This window comes from Macaca thibetana, chromosome 3 (assembly GCF_024542745.1).
Source record: "Macaca thibetana thibetana isolate TM-01 chromosome 3, ASM2454274v1, whole genome shotgun sequence".
NCBI classification, from domain to species: Eukaryota; Metazoa; Chordata; class Mammalia; order Primates; family Cercopithecidae; genus Macaca; species Macaca thibetana.
Window position 1 is genome coordinate 20,673,930 of NC_065580.1, and position 25,834 is coordinate 20,699,763.

General features: G+C 42.0%; 1 long non-coding RNA gene across 2 annotated transcripts in view; it reads right to left on the reverse strand.

The window, feature by feature from the left end:
* Positions 1–25,834, reverse strand: part of LOC126951140 (uncharacterized) — an 87,456-nt gene that overhangs the window by 38,912 nt on the left and 22,710 nt on the right. For both annotated transcript variants that reach the window (XR_007724367.1, XR_007724366.1), the window contains exons 2-3: positions 7,155–7,271; positions 1,782–1,936 (exon numbers count right to left, since the gene is read on the reverse strand). This is a non-coding gene — a long non-coding RNA (uncharacterized LOC126951140). The remainder of the gene's footprint in view (positions 1–1,781; positions 1,937–7,154; positions 7,272–25,834) is intronic.

Below are 25,834 nucleotides of genomic sequence, written 5' to 3' on the forward strand. Positions count from 1 at the left end.
GTAGGCAATCCTGGAGGAATGCCTGGCCACTGTGGTTCAGGCATTTGGAAGTTCTTGTGTGCTGGAGATGTGGCTGGGGTTTGTCTCACAGTGGAGACAAGGAATTGCAATTCAGAAATACGTTGCTACTTGACTGTACGCCTTGAAGGCGAGGTTAATTAAGTCCTGTTGTGGGGTTTGAGGGCCGGAATCTAATTTTTGGAGCTTTATTTAATGGTGGGAGCGGATTGGGTAATAAAATGCATATTGAAAATAAGGCAGTCTTCTGGCCTTTCTGGGTCTAGGGTGGTAAACGTCTAAGGGTTGTGGCCAAATGGGCCATGAACTGGCTTGAGTTTTTATATTTGATGAAAAAGAGCCTAAACGCTAACTGATTTTGGAGAGGTCGGATAAAGAAAAAGGAGCATTAACCTTGGCTATGGCTTCAGCTCCAGCCGCCTCTTTAAGAGGAAATTGTTGGGCAGGTAGGGGAGGGTAGTTGCAGAATGAAACTGTAAGCCAGACCGGGTGTGAGACGGGGTGATAAAAGGATTATAGGGTGGGTGAGTGGAGTCTGAGGAAGAGTTGGGACCTGGATCTGCCTGGCAGGAAGGTGAGAGGTCCCAGATGTTTGTTCCCTAGAAAAGGATTCAGAGGACTCAGAGCGACTGAGAACAGGGAGAGACCACCAGAGTCCAGAGAAAGCCAAGCGGCAAGGATCTTTACTACAAGTTCGAACTTGGTCCCTCCTTTACACAGTATACAAGAGGGCCCCGAACAATGCGAGCATTTGCTTTTTATAGCCCGAAAGTTGTAGGGGAACAAAGAAATTCTTTTGGCTCCTGCGCTTTCAGTAACCTTGAACGGCTGTCTCCTTATCGGAGACTTTCCAGGTGGTGTTTGTACTGGGCTCAGGGAGTTTGAGAGATATATTGTGGTGGGATGGGAGGATGGGATGTGTTTGTGCTAGGCTCAGGGAGTTTTGAGGCCGGGGCTGAGGAATGTGCCCAGCTCCTTTCAGCAGCCTGGGGAGAAGGGGAGAGGTCAGATGAGTCCCTAGAAAAGGATTCAAAGGACTCAGAGCTTGGGGTGGAAAAGGATTTGGGACAAGTCGCATTGGGAGCAGAGACTAGGGAGGGACCACTGTGTAAAAGAATGCCTGGACATCAGGCACCTCTGACCATTTGCCCATTTTTCAACAAAAATTATCTAGATCTTGTAGGACAGACAAATCGAAAGTTCCATTCTCTGGCCACTTGGAACTACTGTCGAGTTTGTATTGGGGCCAATTGGTATTGCAGAAGAATATAAGATGCTTAGATTTTAGGTCAAGGGAGAGTTGAAGAGGTTTTAAGTTCTTGAGAACACAGGCAAGGGAGAAGGAGGAGGAATGGAGGGCAGAAGATTGCCCATGGTGAAGGAGGCAAGTTTAGAGGGAAGGATAGAGACATGGAGAAGAGGGTGGGGAGCAGCCTTGGGCTGCAGTGTGGGTGAGCAGCCAAAGCAGGCGTTCCCGAGTTGACTTCCCACCAAGGGTGTGTAGGTGAATGACCAAGGAAGGTGTCCCTGCAGTGATTAGACACCAATGGAGTGTGGTGAATAATCAGGCAGGCATCCCTGCAGTGACTAAACACCAAGGGAAGGCTGTCTTCCCGAGTCCGTGACCGGCGCCGGAGTTTTGGGTCCACGAATAAAATGTGTCTCCTTTGTCTTTAGTAGAGAGGAAAAAGAACTGGAATTGGAAGGACAGAGATTGAAGGGTAGCGAGAGAGGCTGGAGAAGAGAGTGAAAAGATCGCTTACCCAATTTGAAATTGGTGAGATGTTCCTTGGGTTGGTTGGTCTGAGGACCTGAGATCATAGGTGGATCTCTTCATGGAGTGAGGGTGAGGACAGGGGACTGTTCTCCCGAAGGAGTCCCTCTGACCTGGTTATTCAGCACCAAATGTCTCACTCATCTGTGTGAAGAGATCACCAAACAGGCTTTGTGTGAGCAGCAAGGCTGTTTATTTCACCTGGATGCAGACGGGCTGAGTCCAAAAAGAGAGTCAGTAAAGGGTGGTGGGGTTATTATTTCTTATAGGTTTTGGGATAGGTGGTGGAGTTAGGAGCAATGTTTTGCGGGCAGGGGGTGGATCTCACAAAGTGCATTCTCAAGGGTGGGGAGAATAACAAAGAACCTTCTTATGGGTGGGGGAGATTACGAAGTACATTGATCAGTTAGGGTAGGGAAGAAACAAATCACAATGGTGGAGTGTCATCAGTTAAGGCAATTTTCACTTCTTTTGTGGATCTTCAGTTGCTTCAGGCCATCTGGATGTATACATGCAGGTCACGGGATACAATGGCTTAGCTTGGGCTCAGAGGCTTGACACTTATGCTGGATTCATTTATCTTGAAATGGTTGCAACCACAGTTGCAGACCTCAATGGTACATATCAAGCAATTTAGCTTTTTATTGTAATGTCATGACTTTCCTCTGCTTCTTAGGAGCACTTTCAGCATCACTAGCGGCACTTTGTATGGGTCCAATTGTGTTGTTCAAGGTTTATAACATTGCACTAAACAAGATGAAAATACACAAGAAATTTAAGAACTTAAGAGATTTTTTTTGAGACCCAGTTTCACTGTTGTTGCCCAGGCTTGAGTGCCTGGCGTGATCTTGGCTCATCGCAACCTCTACCTCCTAGGTTCAAGCGATTCTCCTGCCTCAGCCTCCCAGGTAGCTGGGATTACAGGCATGTGCTACCACGCCCGGCTAATTTTTTGAATTAAAAATTCAAAAAAAGAAAAAGTAAGAAAAATGCTTACTATGTTTCCCTTAATTACTAAGTTTACTAATTTTTTTTATTTTTTATTTTTGAGATGGAGTCTCACTCTGTTGCCTAGGCTGGAATGCAGTGGTGTGATCTTGGCTCACTGCAACCTCCATCTCCTGGGTTCAGGCGATTCTCCTGCCTCAGTTTACTGAGTAGCTGGGACTACAGGCATGTGCCACCATGCCCAGCTAATTTTTGTATTTTTAGTTGAGACGGGTTTTCACTATGTTGGCCAGGCTGGTCTCAAACTCGTGACCTCATGATCTGCCTGCTTCAGCCTCCCAAAGTGCTGGGATTACAGGCATGAGCCACCATGCCCAGCCTACTAATTTTTTATATTAAAAAGAGTTAATGTCATTGTCATCTCCAGTGGTGCCAAATAAGGTTTTAATGCATTTGTTTTGTTTTGATTTGATCTGTTTTGGTTTAATCTGCACTTTGGCTCTGTCTTTTTTGAGTATGTTAATCAACTCACAGATTTTTCACATGCTCTATACATTTCCATCAATTAGAGTGCAAAAGCACAGCTGCTCAGAGCAGCCTGAGGAATGTGAGGGATGCCGAACTTATCAGCCTCAGAGAGACATGAGCATGAGACTGCAGTCACATTCCCAGCACCCATCCCCTGGGCAATTGTTTACAGGTATTTTGTTTCTTCTTTCTTTCCCTGTAGTTTCCGGATAACTGATAAACTACCTGAAATGTTACTACAAGTTGCACAATGTGACCCTCACCCATTATTCTGGGATTTGTGATACAAGGACGAGGCACAGCCAGTCAGTAGCTTATGTTATTGTAATGAACCAATGTAAATTCTTGGTAAACTTAGAAATTTCCTCCTAAGTTCTTTTTACTTCTTTAAAAACCCACTTGAAGGGCAACAGTTCTAGGACTCCTGGGCTCTAGCTCTCAACCTTGACCCAAATAAACCCTCTACTTAATTTTGCCTCAGTTTCTTCTTCGGTCAACAAGAGTCATGCAAAAACTGTTGCAGCTTTGCTTTGACCAGAGACAGTTCTGTTTTTGTTTGTTTGTTTTTTGAGACAGAGTCTTGCTCTGTCACCCAAGCTGGAGTGCAATGGTGCAATCTCAGCTCACTGCAACCTCTGCCTCCCAGGTTCAAGTGATTCTCCTGCCTCAGCCTCCCGAATAGCTGCAATTACAGGCGTGCGCCACCACACCCAACTAATTTTTGTATTTGTAGTGGAGATGGGGTTTCACCTTGTTGTCCAGGTTGGTCTTGATCTCCTGACCTTGTGATCCGCCTGCCTCGGCCTCCCAAAGTGCTGGGATTACAGACATGAGTCACTGTACCCAGCTGCCACAAGTGTTTTTCTAAAACACAAACCTTGCTACTCCTTGTTTAAAAGCCTTGAACAGCCTTTCTCTGCCTTCAGGAGAGTCAACTCCTTGTACATATTCCAAGGCCTTTCCCGTCCAGGACGTCTTTTTTCAGAGATGAGTGTCCACCTAACACCCAAACCACTGCCTTCCAGAATTCTGGATTTCATGGAAGAATCCATTTTCAAAATGTATTTGGGGAATGGCACCAGATATATTTAGTATACCCAACCCTCCTGGTCTTTAGGCAACAGGTCCCCTTTCTGTCCATCCTTACTTTTTCTCAGCCCTGAGACTCATTTCATGCATGACTCTAAATTACATGTAGAAGACAGACCTAGCTCAGAATCTGACTTGTGCATGAAAAGTTTGTCCCCAGATTTAGATCTATTATTGCACTTCTTACTAAACCTGGAGATGCTTAGTTTTCTTGCAGTTAATCTTGTATTGTGTCTCTATCCAGTAAGAAAGGAAGTGATGGAAGTGTATGGGACAGTGGGACAGGTAAGCACAGCTTGCAGGTTTGCTGTTTGTCAGCACATCAGTATTTAAAGTTTACAAATTTGGGGCCCATACTCTTGAATGTAAGTCTTTGACTTCTCATGGAGCCTGTGTATTTGCTCATGCAGTATTAAATTCCAGGAAAATCACTTCCCCTACTCTCCTGGGGAAATCCTGACAGCTTTTTCAAATCCTATTCAATGATAACCTCTTGCGTAATCATTCCTGCATACTGGTCATCTCCTCCTACCTATTTGCAATTAATAGAACCTCTTCTGTTTTCTCACAGTACTCTGATCATACCTCCACCATAACTTATCACCTTGTATGAGCCGTTCATCTCAGCTCTCACCCACTGCATTAGACAAGAGCTTCTTGAAGGCAGGAACTATATATTTTTCATCTCTTTTCCTCTTTCCCTGAGAATTGTTTTCAAGGGTAGCCTAGTAGGAAGCAACACAGATTGTGAAGTATTTCTAGAGGCTGTAGAAGGAAACCACCCTTGTAGCTCATCTTACACTGCCTGTTACCTATTAAGAATATGTCAACCCAAAAGACACTGGCACATCCTTAGAATCCCATTCAGTCATTAATAGTCCAGCCAGGTGCAGTGGCTCATGCCTATAATCCCAGCACTTTGGGACACCAGTGTGGGAGGATTACTTGAGACCAGGAGTTCAAGACCAGCCTGGGCAACAGAACAAGACTTCACATTTACTAAAAATTTAAAAATTAGCCAGGTGTAGGCGAGGCGCAGTGGCTCACGCCTGTAATCCCAGCACTTTGGGAGGCTGAGGCAGGTGGATCATGAGGTCAAGAGATTGAGACCATCTTGGCCAACATGGTGAAACCCCATCTCTACTAAAAATACAAAAATTAGCCAGGCATAGTGGTGGGCACCTGTAATCCCAGCTACTCGGGAGGCTGAGGTAGTGGAATCACTTGAACCCAGGAGGTGGAGGTTGCAGTGTGCCGAGATCATGCCATTGCACTCCAGCCTGGTGACAGAGCGAGGCGCCATCTCAAAAAAAAAAAAAAAAAAAAAAAAAAGAAACAAGAAAAAAGAAAAAAATTAGCCTGCTGTGGTGGTGCGTGCCTATAGTCCTAGCTACCTGGGAGGCTGAAGTGGGAGGATTGCTTGAGACTGGGAGTTTGAAGTTGCAGTGAGCGCCACCACTGTGCTCCAGCCTGGGTGACAGTGTAAGACCCTGTCTCGAAAAGAAAAAATAATAATAATCCAGTTTGCCATCCTGTTGTATGAATATGTCTCCTAAGCAAGGCCTAGTGTGAGGTCACTGAGGTTTGCAGGTTTCCACTAATTTCGTTAAGTCCCAAAAGCAGGAGTGGTCTCAGCAAACATATAGCTTCCCCCTTTCATGCATCTAGTATAACTGAGCTAACAGACAGTCTTACCTCTTGCTCTGAGTCTCTTTCAAGGTATTAATGTGATACTGGATCTCTCTCAAATCTTAATCCATTTATTCATTTATTTACCCTCAGTTCCTATTGTTTCTTCTTTCCATAAATACCCAAACATTTTCACCTTTGGAAGCTGACATTACAGTCTAGACCAGCTGCTGTGCTGGACCAGATTACAGGCAGCAACACTAGTCCCAAAAGGACCTCCCCCCCCTCAGTCCACTTCCATTCATACAGGGTAAGGTGCAGAACTAGCAGGCTATTGTTATCACCAGGTAATATGGCTGCATTAACTATACGAAAATAATCCCAATCTAAGCCATTGGAACTCTTAAATTCTTTTGAGACTGAAAGGAATGTGAATTATGGGTCTGGGTCATGTGACAGGGAGCTGTAACCTAGGAAGCTATAAGCCTTTCTTTCTGTACTTACATATTCAGCTTTTCCCTTTACCTGTGTTGTTTTGTTTTAGCCAGGATTGGTGGGTACCTGTGTTTGTTTGTGTTTTAGCCAGGCGTGGTGGCAGGCACCTGTAATCCTAGCTATTTGAGAGGCTGAGGCAGGAGAATCGCTTGAACCTAGGAGGTGGAGGTTGCAATGAGCTGAGACCATGCCACTGCACTCCAACCTGGGCAACAAGAACTCTGTCTCAAAAAAATAAAGAAATAAAAAATAAAGTGGAAAGAAAATGAAAACTGGCTATAAATAAAAGTAAACCAGCCACTCAGAAAAGAAATCAAACTGTAGCTAATTTGTTGTAACTTGTAAACCAGCCTTGTATAGAAAATGTTGTAATTCTGTTAAATTTCTTTGTATTCTTATAAAAACAAGAGCTTAGCTTTTAACTTCAGAGCACTGACCCCACTTCTCTGGAGTGTGTGTTCTGGAATTGTTATTCCCAGCTTTTCACTTGAATAAATCTTTCAAACAGGATTCTGACCCTTTTGATTACCTCAGGTTGACAACTGTTAAACTCAAATTTTGCTAGGGGAGGGGGAGCATGGCAGAGAGGGCACAACCTACTCCCATTAGGCCCTTAGGAATTATGACATAAAATCTTAAAACATAGTTACAGTTTCTTGCTTAGAACTTATACCTGGCTGGGTGTGGTGGCTCACACCTGCAATCCTAGAATTTTCGGAGGCTGAGGTGGGTGCATTGCTTGAGTCCAGGATTTGAAGATCAGCTTGGGCATCATGGCAAAACCCCATCTCTACAAGAAAACACAAAAATTAGACGGGTATGGTGGTGAAGTTACTCAGGAGGCTGAGGTGGGAGGATCACTTAAGCCTGGGAGGTTGAGGCTACAGTGAGCCAAGATTGCAATACTGCACTCAAGCCTGGGTGACAGAGCGAGACCCTGTCTGAAAAGGTTGTAGTTGCAACCCTGGTCCTAGGCCCACTGTGTCAGGTACAAAAAGAAAATAAAACTGAAGTGATATGGAGAAGGAAAAGAAAATGACAGTTGTTATATCAACGTACTCCTCCCTTGGCAAGAATTGCATAGTCATACCAGCATCCTACTGATCCCCTTCCCCAGATCCACACACACGCGCGCGCACAGACACACACACACAAAACAAACAAACAAAAAACAGGAAAATCCTGTAGTCCCAGCACTTTGGGAGGCCGAGACAGGCGGATCACGAGGTCAGGAGATCGAGACCATCCTGGCTAACATGGTGAAACCCCGTCTCTACTAAAAAATACAAAAAACTAGCCAGGCGAAGTGGCGGGCGCCTGTGGTCCCAGCTACTTGGGAGGCTGAGGCAGGAGAATGGCATGAACCTGGGAGGCGGAGCTTGCAGTGAGCTGAGATCCAGCCACTGCACTCCAGCCTGGGCAACAGAGCATGACTCCGTCTCAAAAAAAAAAAAAAAAAAAAAAAAAAAACAGGAAAATCTAGTGGGGACACAGCTTTAGTCCCACCCATCGTGCATGTGAGCACAGACTCGTGAAGGTGCACACGCCATCCCTCAGGCTTCTATCACTCCTCACCCTTGTTTTGGAGAACCAATGTTTTCTTTTCTTTTTTTTTTTTCTAACCACTAGACCACCAGGGAGACAACCAATGTTTGTTATTGTTGTTTTAATAAGGAAAAGGAATTTATTTCTTACAGTTTGGGAGGCTGAGAAGTCCAAGGTCTAGGAGCTGCATCTGGTCAGGCCCTTCTTGCTGGTGGAGATTCTCTACAGAGTTCTGAGGTGCTGCAGGGCATCATGTAGCGGGGGTGCTGAGTGTGCTAATGTGTTCATATCTCTCTTCCTTTTTTTTTTTTTTTTAGCTGGAGTCTCACTCTGTCATCCATGTTGGAGTACAGTGGTACAATCACACTGCAACCTCTGCCTCTTGGACTCAAGCTATCCTCCTATCTCAGCCTCCTAAATAACTAGGACTACAGGTACACACCACCATACCTAGCTAATTTTTTGTATTTTTTTTGTAGAGATGAGGTTTTGCCATGTTGTCCAGGCTGGTCTTAGACTCCTGGGCTCAAGCAATCTGCCCATCTCAGCCTCCTCAAATGCTGAGATTACAGGGGTGAGCCATGGTGTCCAGACTCTTTTTTTTTTTTTTTTAATTTAACTTTTAAGCTCAGGGGTACATGTGCAGGTTTGTTATATAGGTAAACTTGTGTCATAGGGGTTTGTTGTATAGATTATTTCAAAACCCAGGTATTAAGCCTAGTGCCCATTAGTTATTTTGCTTGATCCTCTTCCTCTTCCCACCCTCCACCCTCCAATAGGATCAGGTGTGTGTTGACAACCAATGCATTAATTGCCTATTTCACTTCTCTATCAAACCACTACTCTGAGGAGGATATCTCTACCCATTCTTGGGCATTATGTACAGTATGTTCTTTGGTCTGAAGGAATGATTTTTAGTTATCCAAATCCATGCAATATCTTCTGTTCTGTTTTTATTATCATTATTATTATTATAAAACATATCTACTCATTTCATGAACTCAGATGTCCACCTCAAGGGAGCCCACAGGCATGTGTGCTGTCACTTCTAGTCACCTTCTAAACCTGGAACCATTAGCTCTTTCTAATGGTCATTAATGGGTCCTGCTTCCAATGCCAGTTGCAAGCACAGATAGTGGCCTGTGCTTCTCACTCACTGGCTATAAATTGGGATTCCCATGTTCCCCTCCTGGGGTTCCATTAATTTTCTAGAGTGGCTCACAGAACTCAAGGAAATATTTATCTACATTTGCAAGTTTATTATAAAGGATATTGACACAGAAACAGATGAAGAAGTGCACAGAGCAGAGTAGAAGAGAAGAGGTTGCAAGCTTCCATGCCATCCCCAGGTGCACCACCCTCCAAAAACCTCTAGGTGTGCAGCTATCTGGAAGCTCCCAGAAATTGAAATTATTTTTCTTTGAGACGAGTCTCACTCTGTCACCCAGGTTAGAGTGCAGTGGCACGATCTAGGCTCACTACAATCTCTGCTTTCTGGGTTCAAGCAATTCTCCTGCCTCAGCCTCCCCAGTAGCTAGAACTACAAGCGTGCTCCACCACACCCGGCTAATTTCTGTATGTTTTAGTAGAGACGGGGTATCACCATGTTGGCCAGGCTGGTCTCAAACTCCTGATCTCAAGTGATCTGCCCACCTTGGCCTCCCAAAGTGCTGCAATCACAGGTATGAGCCACTGCACCCAGCCAGAAATTGAAATTTTTGATGGAAACTAAAGGTCAGGCTTCCAGATAAAGGAATAAAATAACAGGATCTTAATCTTCATGTTTCTGACAACATGTTAGATAAACTGACATGAAGTTCTATAGGAAGATAAGATAATATCTTCAAAAAAAAGTCAATTGTAAGCTTTTGGTGCCCTTGAAGGTAACTTTTATGCAAAAAAAGATTATTTCAGGGGTCATTTTTATTTTATAATTCAGTATTTATTTTAGCAAGGTTAAAAATTCAAAAACTTTATTTCTTAGACATAAATTTGTAAATCTTATGCTATTTATAAATGCAAAAATTTAACAATTACTTAAGGATTTTTTATGCAATTAATTTTGTAATAATCTTAACTATCATCATAAAGTCAATATACTATAATTTCTTTTTTAATTATTTCAATTGTCTAATAAAAACAAGCTTTCCCAGGCACTTCTATAATTTATAAATCTAATGTGTTAAATTTTTACATGTGTGGAATGTGAATCTTAAATTACATTAAATATAATAAGCAGAAGTTACTCAATTACAGTTAAAAAAACGTAGAGATAGGCAGGTCTCAAAATTCCTGGTTTCACTATGTTTCCCAAGCTGGTCTTGAACTCCTGGGCTTAAGGATTCCTCCCACCTCAGCCTCCCAAAGTGCTAGGATTACAGGCATGAGCCACCCTGTCTGGCCTCAGTTACACATTTTAAACTATAATCCCAAGGCTATATGGAAATAAAGCACAAAAGTTGTTGGAACTCAAAATGCTTTAAGTCTTGAAAGAGATAGGACTATGATCTGAGTTGGGCAGCATGTAGTTGCAACTTCTGTTTCTCAGATTATATATTAACTCTGTTTCTCATTGTTCTTGTTCTGTAAATGACTAGGAAAGACAAGAGACCAGACCTAGTGTCCTAATCACTGACCTTTGTTACAGATTAACCTCCTTCTTTTTTTGTTCTGAGTTTTGTTAACTCAGACCAGATGGCGCAAAAGACCCCATGACTATTACATCTTCAGTATGGAACGTTAAATATACTTTTCCTTAAAGAAAAATACCATCTCAACCAATGAGATCATTGTAACGTTGAAATTCCGTTAAACTTCCCTTGTCTATATAAACAACCCCAGACATCTACGCTTCCGAACACATACTTCCATGAAATCTGTACTTCCAGGGTGGCTATCCCACAAGCTTTGTGCTTGAATAAACTCTACAATTAATCATATTTTCTGAACCTTGTTATTTAACATGGACAGCTGATATGTCCAATTACCTTCTAAAATGCCAAATACACATGCACAGGTTATTTCTAAATTTGATGCCAAAATATTAATTGTATTGGCTTGACTTACTTGTTTCTCTCTGTATTTAATTCTAAGTCTTCATGGTATTAAGTCAGCACACACTAATAAGACACATTTGGTGTTACCTTCTTGGTTGGCTAAAAATGTATATCAATCATAGATTTAATTGAACATGAGACGTAGAGCTGCAAACACCAGGGCAAATTTTTGCACAATATAGAATGCAGTATTGAGTCTTTTTCTATTGCCTCTGAGTTAGTAGTCTTAAATGCATGTCATTTAGATGGGGTAATGTCACAGTCCAGTGTTGTGGAACTTTTTCCTTAGTTCAGGTAAGAGCCAGGTCCTTATCACATGGCCATGAAAAATTAGGCTCGCAGATGATTTTAAGGGTGAGAATAATGGGATTTATTGGGAAAAAACCCTCTCTCACTACTCCTATTCAACATAGTTTTGGAAGTTCTGCCCAGGACAATCAGACAAGAGAAAGAAAGAAAGTGCATTCAGGTAGGAAGAGAGGAAGTCAAATTGCCTCTTTTTGCAGATGACATAGTTCTATATTTAGAAAACCCCACTGTCTCATCCCAAAAACTCCTGAAGCTGATAAGCAACTTCAGCAAAGTCTCAGGATACAAAAGCAATGTGCAAAAATCAAAAGCATTCCTATACAGTAATAGTAGACAAGCAGAGAGCCAAATCATCAATGAACTCCCATTCACAACTGCTACAAAGAGAATAAAATACCTAGGGAATACAGATAACAAGGGACGTGAAGGACCTCTCCAAGGAGAACTACAAACCACTGCTCAAGGAAATAAGAGAGGACACAAATGGAAAAACATTCCAGCCTTGTGGATAAGAAGAATCAATATCTTGAAAATGGCCATACTGCCCAAAGTAATTTAGATATTCAATGCTATTCTTATTAAACTACCATTGACATTCTTCACAGAATTCAAAAAAACTACTTTAAATTTCATATGGAACCAAAAAAAGAGCCCATATAGCTAAGACAGTCCTAAGCAAAAAGAACAAAGCTGGAGACATCATGCTATCTGACTTCAAACTATACTACTACAAGGCTACAGTAACCAAAACAGCATGGTACTGGTACCAAAACAGACACATAGACCAATGAACAAAACAGAGACCTCAGAAATAAGACCACACATCTACAACCATCTGATCTTCAACAAACCTGACAAAAACAAGCAATGGGGAAAGGATTCTCTATTTAATAAATGGTGCTGGGAAAACTGGCTAGCCATATGCAGAAAACTGAAACTGGACCCCTTCCTTACACCTTATACAAAGATTAGCTCAAGATGGATTAAAGAGTTAAATGTAGGCTGGGCGTGGTGGCTCATGCCTGTAATCCCAGCACTTTGGGAGGCCAAGGCAGGCTGATCATGAGGCCAGGAGATCGAGACCATCCTGGATAACATGGTGAAACCCCGTCTCTACTAAAAAAAAAAAAAAAAAAAAAAAAAAATTAGCTGGGCATAGTGGTGGGCGCCTGTAGTCCCAGCTACTCGGGAGGCTGAGGCAGGAGAATGTTGTGGACCCAGGAGGTGGAGCTTGCAGTGAGCCGAGATCACGCCACTACACTCCAGCCTGGGCAACAGAGTGAGACTCCATCTCAAAAAAAAAAAAAAGTTAAATGTAAAACCCAAAACCATAAAAACCCTAGAAGAAAACCTAGGTAATACCATTCAGGACATAGGCATAGACAAAGACTTCATGATGAAAATGACAAAAGCAATTGCAACAAAAGCCAAAATTGACAAATGGGATCTAATTAAACTAACGAGCTTCTGCACAGCAAAAGAAACTATCATCAGAGTGAACAGGCAACCCACATAATGGGAGAAAATTTTTGCAATCTACCCATCTGACAAAGGTCTAATATCCAGAATCTACAAGAAACTTAAACAAATTTACAAGAAACAACCCCATCAAAAAGTGGGCAAAGGATATGAACAGACACTTTTCAAAAAGAAGACATTTATGCAGCCAACAAACATGAAACAAAGCTCAACATCACTAGTCATTAGAGAAATGCAAATCAAAACCACAATTAGATACCACCTCACCCCAGTCAGAATGGCGATTATTAAAAAGTCAAGAAACAATAGATGCTGGCAAGGCTGTGGAGAAATAGGAATACTTTTATACTGTTGTTGGGAATACAAATTAGTTCAACCATTATGGAAGACAGTGTGGTGATTCCTGAAGGAACCAGAAATACATTTGACCCAGCAATCCCATTACTGATATATATCCAAAGGAATATAAATCATTCTACTATATAAAGACACATGCATACATACGTTTATTGCAGCACTGTTCACAATAGCAAAGACATGGAACCAACCCAAATGCCCATCAATGATAGACTGGATAAAGAAAATGTGGTACATATACACTATGGAATACTGTGCAGCCATAAAAAGGAATGAGGTCATGTCCTTTGCAGGGATATGGATGAAGCTGCAAGCCATCATTCTCAGCAAATTAACACAGGAACATAAAATCAAACACCGCCTGTTCTTACTCATAAGTGGGAGTTGAACAATGAGAACATATGGATGCAAAGAGGAGAAGAACACACACGGGCCTGTCGGGGGTGGGGGGGTGGGGGTCAAGGGGAGGAAGAGAATTAGAACAAATACCAAAACCTAGCTGATAGGTTGATAGGTGCAGCAAACCACCATGGCACACGTATGCCTGTGTAACAAACCTACACGTTCTGCACTTGTATCCCGGAACTTAAAGTTAACAAACAAACAAACAAAGGCAGGGGAGGGGTTGGGAACAGGGACTCTCCGAAAGGCCAGAGTTCCTGCTAGTGTAGGCTTGTCACCTCACAGATTGAATTCCAGCTTCCACCCAGGAGGGTCCAGGCTCCTCCCCACTGCAAACATGTCGCAAACTTCTGTGACTCCACCCCAGTGCATATTCCTCTCAGTGCACACTCCTCCCAGTGCACAGGTCAGTTGAAGGCTCTGCCAGGGAGCCCTTCTCATCTGGCTGTCTCACCAGGATCCAGCTTCACTTATATTACTTAAATACCAGCTCAGGCTGGGCGCGACGGTTCACTCCTGTAATCCCAGCACTTTGGGAGGCCGAGGCAGGCGCATCACTTGAGGCCACGAGTTCAAGACCAGCCTGGCCAACATGGTGAAACATCATCTCTACTAAAAATACAAAAACTAGCCGGACATGGTGGCGCATGATTGTAGTCCCAGTTACTTGGGAGGCTGAGGCAGGAGGATCGCTTGAACCTGGGAGGCAGAGGTTGCAGTGAGCTGAGATGGTGCCACTGCACTCCAGCCTAAACAACAGAGTGTAACTTTGTTTTAAAAACAAACAAACAAAAGCTCAGGTTTGTCTGCAGCTTCCACCAAGGTTGCTAATTAGTTGTTTGGATTCAACTAATCTGTTGTATTTGTTATTCTATTCTAAATTATTTCTATGTTCTATCAATAAGACAACATTATATTTTTAGTAGAGATGGGGTCTCACCATATTGGCTAGGCTGGTCTCAAACTCCTGACCTCAAGTGATCCACCTGCCTGGGATTACAGGCGTGAGCCACTGCGCCTGACCAGAGAAGAACTTTCAGCTAATATTTGACAAGGGTGCCAGTAATGCACCATGGGGAAAGGACAGCCTCTTCAAAAAATGGTGGTGGGAAAACTGAATACCTACATTCAAAAGCATGAAATTGGACCCCTATCATACATCACTCACAAAAATCCACTCAAAATTGATGAAAAACTTAAATATCAGCCTGAAAAGCATACAATTTCTAGAAGAAAACATAGGAGAAGAATTCCTTGACATTGGTCTTGGAAATTTTTTTTTTTTTTTTGAGACGGAGTCTTGCTGTGTTGCCCAGGCTGGAGTGCAGTGGCACAATCTCGGCTCACTGCAACCTCCACCTCCCAGGTTCAAGCAATTCTCTGCCTCAGCCTCCCAAGTAGCTGGGATTACAGGCACCCGCCACCAGTCCCGGCTAATTTTTGTATTTTTAGTAGAGATGGGGGTTTCACCATGTTGGCCAGGCTGGTCTTGAACTCCTGACCTCATAATCCACCTGCCTCAGTCTCCCCAAGTGCTGAGATTACAGGTGTGAGCCACCAAGCCCAGCTGGAACAATTTTTTTATATGACACCAAAAGCACAGGCATCTAAAGCAAAAATAAACATATCAAACTGAAAACCTACTGTACAGCAAAAGAAAAAATCAGCATAATGAAAAGGCAGCCTATGGAATGTGAGAAAATATTTGCAAACCATATGTATGACAAGGAGTGAATATCCAAAATATATAAGGAACTCATACAATTCAATAGCAAAAAAACCCACGAATAATCCACTGGGCAAAGAAAAGACATTTTCCCAAAAAAGACATACAAATGGCCAACAGGTACATGAAAAGGTGCTCAACATTACGAGCCAACAGGAAATGCAACCAAAACCACAATAAGAGCACTTCACACTTGTTAAGATGGTGCTTATCAAAAAAACAAAACAAAACACAACTAGAGATAACAAGTATTCTTTAGGATGTGGATAAAGGGGAACCCTTGCACATTGTTAGTGAAAATGTAAATTGGTACAGCTATTATAGAAAATGGAGATGCCTCAAAAAAATAAAAGTAGAGCTATCATGTGAGCTAGCAATCCCACTTCCGGGTATATATTTGAAGGATATAAAATCAGTGTCTCAAAGGGAAGATCTGAACTCCTGTTTGTTGTGGCATCATTTACAATAGCCAAGAAATGGAAACAACGTAAATGTCTATCAATAGATGAACAGATACACACACACACACACACACACACAAAATTAACTATTATTCAGCCATAATAAAGAAGAAAATCGGGCCAGGCGCGGTGACTCATGCCTGTAATCCCAGCACTTTGGGAGGCTGAGGCAGGCAGATCACAAGGTCAAGAGTTCAAGACCAGCCTGGCCGATATGGTGAAACCACATCTCTACTAAAAACACAAAAATTAGCCGGGCGTGGTGGCGTGTGCCTGTAGTCCCAGCTACTCAAGAGGCTGAGGCAGGAGAATCGCTCCAACCTGGGGGCAGACATTGTAGTGAGCCAAGATCATGCCATTGCACCCCAGCCTGGACAACAAAGTGACTTTCCGTCTGAAAAAAAATAATAGAGAGAGAGAGAGAAAGAAAGAAAATCCTGTCATTTGTGAGAACCTGGATGAGCTTTAAGGGCATTATGCTAAATGAAATAAATGAGACAGAAAAAGACAAATACTGTGTGATCTCACTTAAATATGGAATCTAAGAATCTCAAACTCACAGAAACAGAGAAGAATGGTAGTTGGGGTTGTGGGAAAGCAAAAAAGGAGAGATGTTGGTTAATGGGTACAAAGTTTCAGTTGTAAGTTATGGGGGGGCTCTAACGTAGCGCATGCTGACTATAGTTAACGATACTTCATCGCATACTTGAACTTTCCTAAGAGTAGATCTTAAACGTTTTTACCACACACACAGCTGTCAGGTGACGGATGTGCTAACTAACCTGATTATGCTAATTATTTTGCATTATACACATATATCAAATCATCACATTGTATACCTTAAATTTATACAATTTTACTTGTCAACCATACCTCAGTGAAGCTGCAAAATAAATACAAGGAGATCCATCATTAACTGTCCTTTCTAGGGAAGTATTATTTGAATATATCAACACAAGATTAACAAAATACCTTTTTCTTCATAAAATTAATCAGTGTTTTAAATTCCTTTACAAAACCCTCTCATTCTAAATTTTCCTCTTGGTAATCATAGCAGAGGCATTCATTGTTACAGATTTTACAAACACAGTAATATTAGTTTAAGGGGTGTTTCAATCAAATAAAAGTAAATATAAAACATTCACATTTATTCCTAATCGATTTCAAATCCTTCATGAACTATTTTTGCCATTAATGGCATACTGAATTTTCTTTTAAATTTTTGTCATTGTTATAAAATAATCAATTAGTTCGTTACCAAGTGGTAGATTGAATCTCCTCTCATGTTTCATCAAAGATCTCCCCCTTTTGACCATGCGCGGTGGCTCACGCCTGTAATCCCAGCACTTTGGGAGGCTTAAGCGGGCACATCACTTGAGGTCAGGAGTTCGACACCAGCCTGGCCAACATGGCAAAACACCATCTGTATTAAAAATATAAAAATTAGCCAGGTGTGGTGACATGTGCCTGTAATCCCAGCTACTCAGGGAGGCTGAAGCACAAGAATCACTTGAACCCAGGAGGCGGAGGTTGGAGTGAGCTGAGATCACACCACTGTACTCCAGCCTGGGTAACAGAGCAAGACTCCGTATCAAAAACAAAAAAAAACAAAAAACAAAAAACAAAACTCCCACTTTTAAATTGATATATATTTCTACTTTGCTTGATATTGCTTGATAATATCTATTAACAAGTTTTAATTCTTCAATCCACAAACATATTTTAAGTAATTATCATCTACCAATTAGAAAAATAGCAAGAATGAGAACTGAAATGCAATGGCAGTTTAAAATACAAGAAATTTTTATCTAATCCCAGTTTTATAGATAAACACTTTAAAAGATTAAGTAATAGAGCGACAGAGAGAAAACTTATAAGCAGGTGAACTTATAAGTGACAGAGAGAGAACTATTAAGCACGTGTATCCGATGCTAACTAATGCCTGGGAATTAGCCATTGTTACTCTGCCAAGCCCTGCAGAGAACTATGCCATCTTCCCTAGCAAGGGAGTGACCACACACAGCCTGACAGATCCAACTTTTGGAGAGAGGAAGGACAGGGGCCCACTCCTGCTGCAAACTCTCCACTGCCTCTTTCTGCCCCACACAGTCAACTGCCTGGATCCCAAGCTCTTCCCCTAGGCATGAGTGAGCTCTTGGCAAGAGGTGTATGTAGGCCAAGCTGCACCAGCTGTTGCAGAAAACCCAGAATTTATTTGTTCCATCACTCATTCTATAGTGGAGATTTTAGCTCATGTCTGAGTAAACCCGGGTGTCATGTGTCAGCAATGTGGCCATGGCCAGCCTTGGCACACGCACAGGATAGCTTTTTGTAAATAAAGTCATGCACTGTAACGACCGCATATACAACAGTATAATCTCAATTCCATGAGATTATACTACTATATATAATATATTTTTTGGCCACTCTGTACTACCATATTTTTACTGTACTTTCTCTATGTTTAGATACACAAATACTTGCCACTGTGTTACAAATGCCACAGTATTCAGTAGAGTAACCTGCTGTACAGGTTTGGAGCCTAGGAGCAACAGGCTGTACCACACAACTAAGGTTTCGAATAGTAGGCTCTACCCTCTAGGTTTGTATACGAGCACTCTATGATGTTTGCACAGCCATAGCCACATAATCACCTGGGGACATGTTTCCAAGAACTTATCCCCGTCATTAGGCCACGCTTGACTACTCTCCTGACATTTTTTTTTTTTTTTTTTGAGACAGAGTTTTGCTCTTGTTGCCCATGCTGGAGTGCAACAAGCAATTCTCCTGCCCTCCTGCCTCAGCCTCCTGAGTAGCTCGATTACAGGCGCCTGCCACCATGCCCGGCTAATTTTGTACTTTTAGTAGAGATGGGATTTCATCATGTTGGCCAGGCTGGTCTCGAACTCCTGACCTCAGGTGATCTACCCGCCTCAGCCTCCCAAAGCGCTGGATTACAGGCGTGAGCCACCACACCCAGCCATCCTGACATACCCTTTTTTTTTTTTTTTTTTTTAGACAGAGTCTTGTGCTATCGCTCAGGCTGGAGTGCAGTGGCAGGATCTCTGCAAGCTCCGCCTCCCGGGTTCACGCCATTTTCCTGCCTCAGCCTCCTGAGTAGCTGGGACTACAGGCACCCACCACAATGCCAGCTACTTTTTTGTATTTTTACTAGAGACTGGGTTTCACCATGTTAGCCAGGATGGTCTTGATCTCCTGACCTTGTGATCCACCCACCTTGGCCTTCCAAAGTGCTGGGATTACAGGTGTGAGCCACTGCGCCTGGACTACACCCGGCTAATTTTTAAATTTTTAGTAAATGTGAGGTGTTGTTATGTTGCCCAGGCTGGTCTCGAACTCCTGGTCTCAAGTGATCCTCCCACATTGGTGTCCCAAGTGCTGGGATTAGAGGCATGAGCCACTGCATCTGGCTGGACTATTAATGACTGAATGGGATTCTAAGAATGTGCCAGTGTCTTTTGGGTTGTATATCCTTGTGCTGCAAGGGATCTGTGTTTGAATACTGGGGGTGGACTGTGAGATTGTGAAATACATATTTGGTCTACATACCCATCTCCTAGCCTACAACTCCTAAAATCCTTGGAATCTGTGATAAGTGTCTTTTTGTATGCTAATGAGTTGACTAATCCTGGCAATTCCTGGGCAGCTTCAGGATGAGGGCTGGTTATCAAAAATACTAAGGCAGGATTAGAGGGTTGGAACTTTCAGCCCCATTCCCCTACTCTGGGGAGGGAAGGGAGCAGAAATTAAGTTGATTACCAATGGCCAATGCTTTAATCAGTCATGCCTACATAATGAAGCCTTCATAAAAACCCCAAAAGGCAGGGTTCAGGGAGCTTCTGAACCCTGGAGGGTGGTACTCCTGGGTAGGGCAAGGAAGTTCTGAGGCCTTCCCCTGTACCTTGCCCTATGCATCTCTTCATTCGTATCTTTTGTTTATATACATACATGTTTTTGAGATGGAGTATCACTCTGTCGCCCAGGCTGGAGTGCAGTGGTGCCATCTTGGCTCATTGCAACCTTCGGCCCCCGGGTTTGAGCAATTCTCCTGCCTCAGCCTCCCAAGTAGCTGGGCCTACAGGTGCATGCCACCATACCTGGTAATTTTTGTATTTTTAATAGAGATGGGTTTTCACCATGTTGGCCAGGCCTGTCTTGAACTCCTGACCTCAGGTGATCCACCCGCCTCTGCCTCTGAAAGTGTTGGGATTACAGGCGTGAGCCACTGTGCCCGGCCATGTATATATATATATTTGAAACAGGGTTTCACTCTGTTGCCCAGGCTGGAGTGTGGTGGATCACGGCTCACTGCAGCTTCAACCTCTTAGGCTTAAGCGATCCTCTCACCTCAGCCTCCTGAGTGGCTGGGATCACAGGTGCGTGCCACCACACCTGGCTTTTTTTTTTTATTTTTCATAGAGACGGGGTCTTGCTGTGTTGCCCAAGCTGGTCTCAAACTCCTAGGCTCAAGTGATCGATCCACCTAGGCCTCCTGAAGTGCTAGGATTATAAGCATAAGAGGCTGCACCTGGCTGCAATTGTAATTCTTATCACTGATGACAGGAGTGTAACTTAGTAAAGCCTTTTGTTAAAACTGGCAGTATATACTAACTTGCACATAAGCAAATCTACACAGTTGCACTTCCAGATATGTACACCCAGAGAAGGGCATACTATGTTCAGCAAATGAAATGTACAAGAATGTTTATAGCAGCACTGTTCAAACCTCAGCCTGGAAACTATTTAAATATTCATGATTCATAGAATGTATAAATGGTGGGTTCATGTAATGGTGTACTATATACAGCAATTAGAATGAAGAAATTACAAAAATATACAATAATTGTAAACCTTACAGATATAATGTTGGGCCAAGGAAGTCAGACATTAAAAAGTATATATTGTATTTTTCTAAAATATAAACATAGGTGAAGTAATTTATGGCCTTAGAAGGATAGCCTTAGCCGAGTTGGGACTGGAAGAGACAAGCCAGGAGTTTCTGTGACATTAATCTCAATATGTTGCCCAGGCTGTGGTACTGTCGCTATTCATAGGCATGATCAACACACAGTGCAGCCTTGAATTCCTGGGCTCCAGTGATTCTTTTACCTCAGCCTCTGAAGTAGCTGGGATTATAGGCATGTGCTACTACACCCAGCTGGCTTCCGAACTTCTGACTGAATGGTGTGGTTCTCGATCTGAGTGGTAATAAAATGGACATGTTTTCACTTTGTGAAAACTTATTAAGCTGTAGACTTAAGATTTTATGTATTTATTTTGAGATGGAGTTTTATTCTGTTGCCCAGGCTGGAATGCAGTGGCACGATCTTGGCTCTCTGCAACCTTTGCCTCCTGGGTTCAAGTGATTTTCCTGCCTCAGCCTCCCAAGTAGCTGGGACTACAGGTGCCCACCACTATGCCGGGCTAATTTTTGTATTTTTAGTAGAGACGGGGTTTCACCATGTTGGCCAGGCTGGTCTCGAACTTCTGACCTGGTGATCAGCCCGCCTTGGCCTCCCAAAGTGCTGGGATTACAGGTGTGAGCCACTGCGCCAGGCCAGCAGACTTAAGATTTTGTATTCTTTGGTATGTATTTTATACTTCATAAACAAGTATAAGAGTAGCAAAAACATAGAAGGAATTCAATGCAGGCAATTGACTACATAAATGATGGAAGAGTTGAGAAACCAAAGGCTGGTGAGGCAATCAGTAATTATGAAGAGCATAAAGCAATTACCAACAGCATCAACAACTCCAGTGCTGGAGAAACACGGGCAATATTACTGGAACTCTCCTTTTAACTAGGCCTCAAGCTTGGCTTTCCATGTCCTTGGCTTACTGAGCCCGGTTTTTCAAGAATCTTGTTAAAGCCGTTTAGCAAGAATCCTTTCCTCTTTGATATCTGATCAAATTCCTCATCCCTCAATTTCCATATCTAAATGTTTGGTCTGCTTTTAGCAAAAATCCTGTTAAACTGGTTTAACAGAAATCCCCTACTCTTGATGGCCAATTGAGTTCCTCTTAGTAATTTTCCATTTAGTGACCTTCTTTACTCATCTAGTAGGCTAGAAATTCCCAGCTGTCTTTGCTGTATTCAGAGTTGAGTTCTGCTCTTTACTGAGATCTCTTCCCTACTGCAGTAGCTTGAATAAAATCTATCTTGACTATTTACAAATATTTATTTACTTATTTAATTAATTTATTTATTTTTTGAGACAGGGTCTTGCTCTGTTGCCCAGGCTGGAACACAGTGGTGCGGTCACGACCCACTGCAGCCTCAACCTCCCAGGCTCAATTGATCCCCCCATCTCAGCTTCCCAAGTAGCTGAGACAACAGACCTGCTACCATGCCTGGCTAATTTTTTTTTTTTATTTTTGTAGAGACAAAGTCTTGCTATGTTATCAGGGCTGGTCTTGAACTCTTGGGCTCAAGGGATCCTCCTGCCTCAGCCTCCCAAAGTGCTGTAATTACAGGCATGAGCCTCCATGCTTGGGCTGTATTACCATTTTTACAAGTGACCAGTGTTTAATTTTTATTTTACACTAGGCACTGGGGTCATCCTGCAGAAACTGAAGCCATAGCAGCCATTTTGGAGACACAGAGGAAGTGAATACACTACCAGAGTCACTGTAGAAGGCAGAGGGAACACAGGGGAAATACCCTAGCTTCTCCCTCCCTCCCAGTTTCTGTCCTCCAGTCTCCTGTCAGTCTCTCTCATTGGCAGAACCTGGTTTCAACCTTCATCTCTCTTTTCACTTTTAGTCTATTATAATTTGTCTCAGATCTGTTACTAATTCAACCATGAAGACCAGTAGTACATGGCTACTGTATGGTGCCTGAGAAATCAAATCATTTCTCCGTAGAAAGTTTAAAGCCTAAATATTTCTGAAGCTTTGATAAATGCTAAGATAAAGAAATTTTTCACTCTGAAGGTAGAAATCAATCTCTTTTTTGGTTTTGTTGGTTGATGACGAGAGATTAATGACAAAGTGGGTAGACAGGAAGAAATGTGAATTCAATTTCTGTTTTCTGCAAAGAATATCTATTGATTTTAAAAGGCAGAATAACTTGTAAGAGAAATGTGAAAATGAAGGTGGGTAAAGAGATTGTAAGAGAAAATCTTAATAAACTGAGTTTTAAGACCCAACTCAGACAAATTATATTTTGAGCTCTTAGAAAACTTGTAAATGAAATGGAAAGAATATCTAAGATGAGAGAATGTTTAAATGTTCGTAAGAAAGAGGATGGATTCTGTGCATTGTATATTACTAAGCAGCATATTTCAATCAACCCCAATGAGATTTTCCAAGCACTTATTAAAGAAGTTATCAAACAAAAAAAGTGGTCATTTGGACCAAACATAAAATGCTTAAAAATATATCAACCTAATCAAATACTTTACATTAACCAACTTACTGATATGGTTGTAGAGAAATGAAGAGTTTATTTATGGACTTCACCTTGATTACAACAAGGCATTCCACTTTTCCTTGTGGATGACTTAGAGTAGTACTATTTGAATGCTAATACATTTAGGCAGAATTGAAATTGGTTGATCAACAATACCAAGAATTTATTGATTAGTGGATATCAATTTAGAGTTTTATTCGGATGAAGAGAGGTCCTTCCCCAGGCCTTGTAATTGGGATTACATTTTTAAAATAGATCATTGTATAAATAAAAAGATGATGAGATTATCAACTATTTGAATGACAGCAAACTGAAACAGAAGATGTATTTTTCTTTTTTTTTTCTTTTATGAGACAGAGTTTCACTCTTGTTGCCCAGGCTGGAGTGCAATGGTGCGATCTCGGCTCACCCAAACTCTGCCTCCCAAGTTCAAACAATTCTCCTGCCTCAGAATCCTGAGTAGCTGATCCACCACTAGGCCTGTCTAATTTTGCATTTTTGGTAGAGACGGGGTTTCTCCATGTTGGGCAGGCTGGTCTCAAACTCCCAACCTCAGGTGATCTGCCCGTCTCAGCCTCCCAAAGTGTTGGGATTACAGGTGTGAGCCACCACGCCTGGCCAGAACATGAATATGTTGATTCCCAAAATTAGAATTTAAAATATATTATCAGTGGATCACATGTGTAATCTCAGCACTTTGGGAGGCCAAGGGGAGAGGGTTGCTTGAGTCCAGGAGTTTGAGACCAGCAGGGAGAACATAGCAAGACCTTGTCTGTATTAAAAATTAAAAAAAAAATTAGCTGTTTGGTGGTACATGCCTGTAGTCCTGGCTACTTGGGAGTCTGAGGAAGGAGGTTCTTTTGAGCTCGAGAGGTCAAGACTGCAGTGAGCTGTGGTTATGCCACTGAACTTCATCCTGGGTGACAGAGTGAGCCGCTGTCTCATAAATAAATAAACTTCAAAAAATATTTTAAATTGTATTTTCAGAATGATACCAGCAAGATAGGAGAATAAGAGTTTCTGGCCCTCACACTCCTATAGAAACAGTAATTTAACAACCATCTATAGATGAAAATACCTTCACAAGAATAACATGAACACATATGTGATAAATTTCACTGACAATAGTAAACAAATGGACAAATACAGAATAAGGAAATAATGTAATAGTGGTGTATAAGTCACTTTCAGCCATAGTATTAAAACTTTATTAAAGTACATATTTTAATAGACAAAAATAATAACAAAAATTGGTTAATGGATACACAAAATAAAAAGAAATAAATCCTGACATGAATAACAGAGTTTGAGGGGGAGGAAGTAAAAGTGTAGAGTTTTTATATGCAATTGAAGTTAAGTTTTTACCAGCTCAGAATAGACTGGTATAATGATAAGAAGTTTTATGTAAGCCTTATGATACACACACATACCCCTGTAGTAGATTTAAAAAAAGATAAAAAGAATCAAAGTATATCATTACAAGAGAACTACAAAACAGAAAACAATTAACAAAATAGGTACAGTAAGTCCTCACCTACCAATAATTACTTAAGGGTAAACAGATTAAATTAACCAATGAGGGCTGGACATGGTGGCTCACTTCTGTAATCCCAGTACTTTGTGAGGCTGAGGCAAGTGGATCACCCGAGGTCAGAAGTTTGAGATCAACCTGACCAACATGGTGAAACCCTGTCTCTGCTAAATACAAAAAATTCTCCGGGAATGCTGGTGTATGCCTGTAATCCCAGCTACTTGGGAGGCTGAGGCAGTAGAATCACTTGAACCCAGGAGGTGGTGGTTGCAGTGAGCTGAGATCGCACCATTGCACTCCAGCCTGGGCAATAAGAGCGAAACTCTTGTCTAAAAAAAAAATAAAAAAAAAAAATTAACCAATGAAAAGAGATTGAGTGGCTGAGTAGAATAGAAAGTATGATCCAACTATATGCTGTCTGCAAGATCCTTACTTGAGATTTAAGGACACAAAAGGATAAAAGTAAGGGATGAAAAAATGTATTCCACGACAATGGTAACTGAAAGAGCGCAGAGGTGGCTATACTTACATTACACAAAATAGACTCTAAGTAAAACACGGTCATGAGTGATAAAGCAAGTCATTATATAATTATAATAGGATTAATTCAGTAGAAAAAAATAGCAGTTGTAAATACATATGCACCCAACAGCAAGTCATTTAATATATAAAGCAAAAATTGATAGATCTAAAGGGTAAATAGAATAAATAATAGCAGGAGACACAAATATCCTACTTACAAAGATAGATCATCTAGACAGAAAATCAATACACAGGCTGGGTGTGGTGGCTCACGCCTATAATCCCAGCACTTTGGGAGGCCAAGGCGGGCAGATCATCTGAGGTCAGGAGTTCGAGACCAGCCTGACCAACATGGAGAAACTCCGTCTCTACTAAAAATACAAAATTAGCCAGGCGTGGTGGCGCATGCCTATAATCCCAGCTACTTGGGAGGCTGAGGCAGGAGAATTGCATGAACCCGGGAGGCAGAGGCTGCAGTTAGCCAAGATTGTGCCATTGCACTCCAGCCTGGGCAACAAGAATGAAACTGTCTT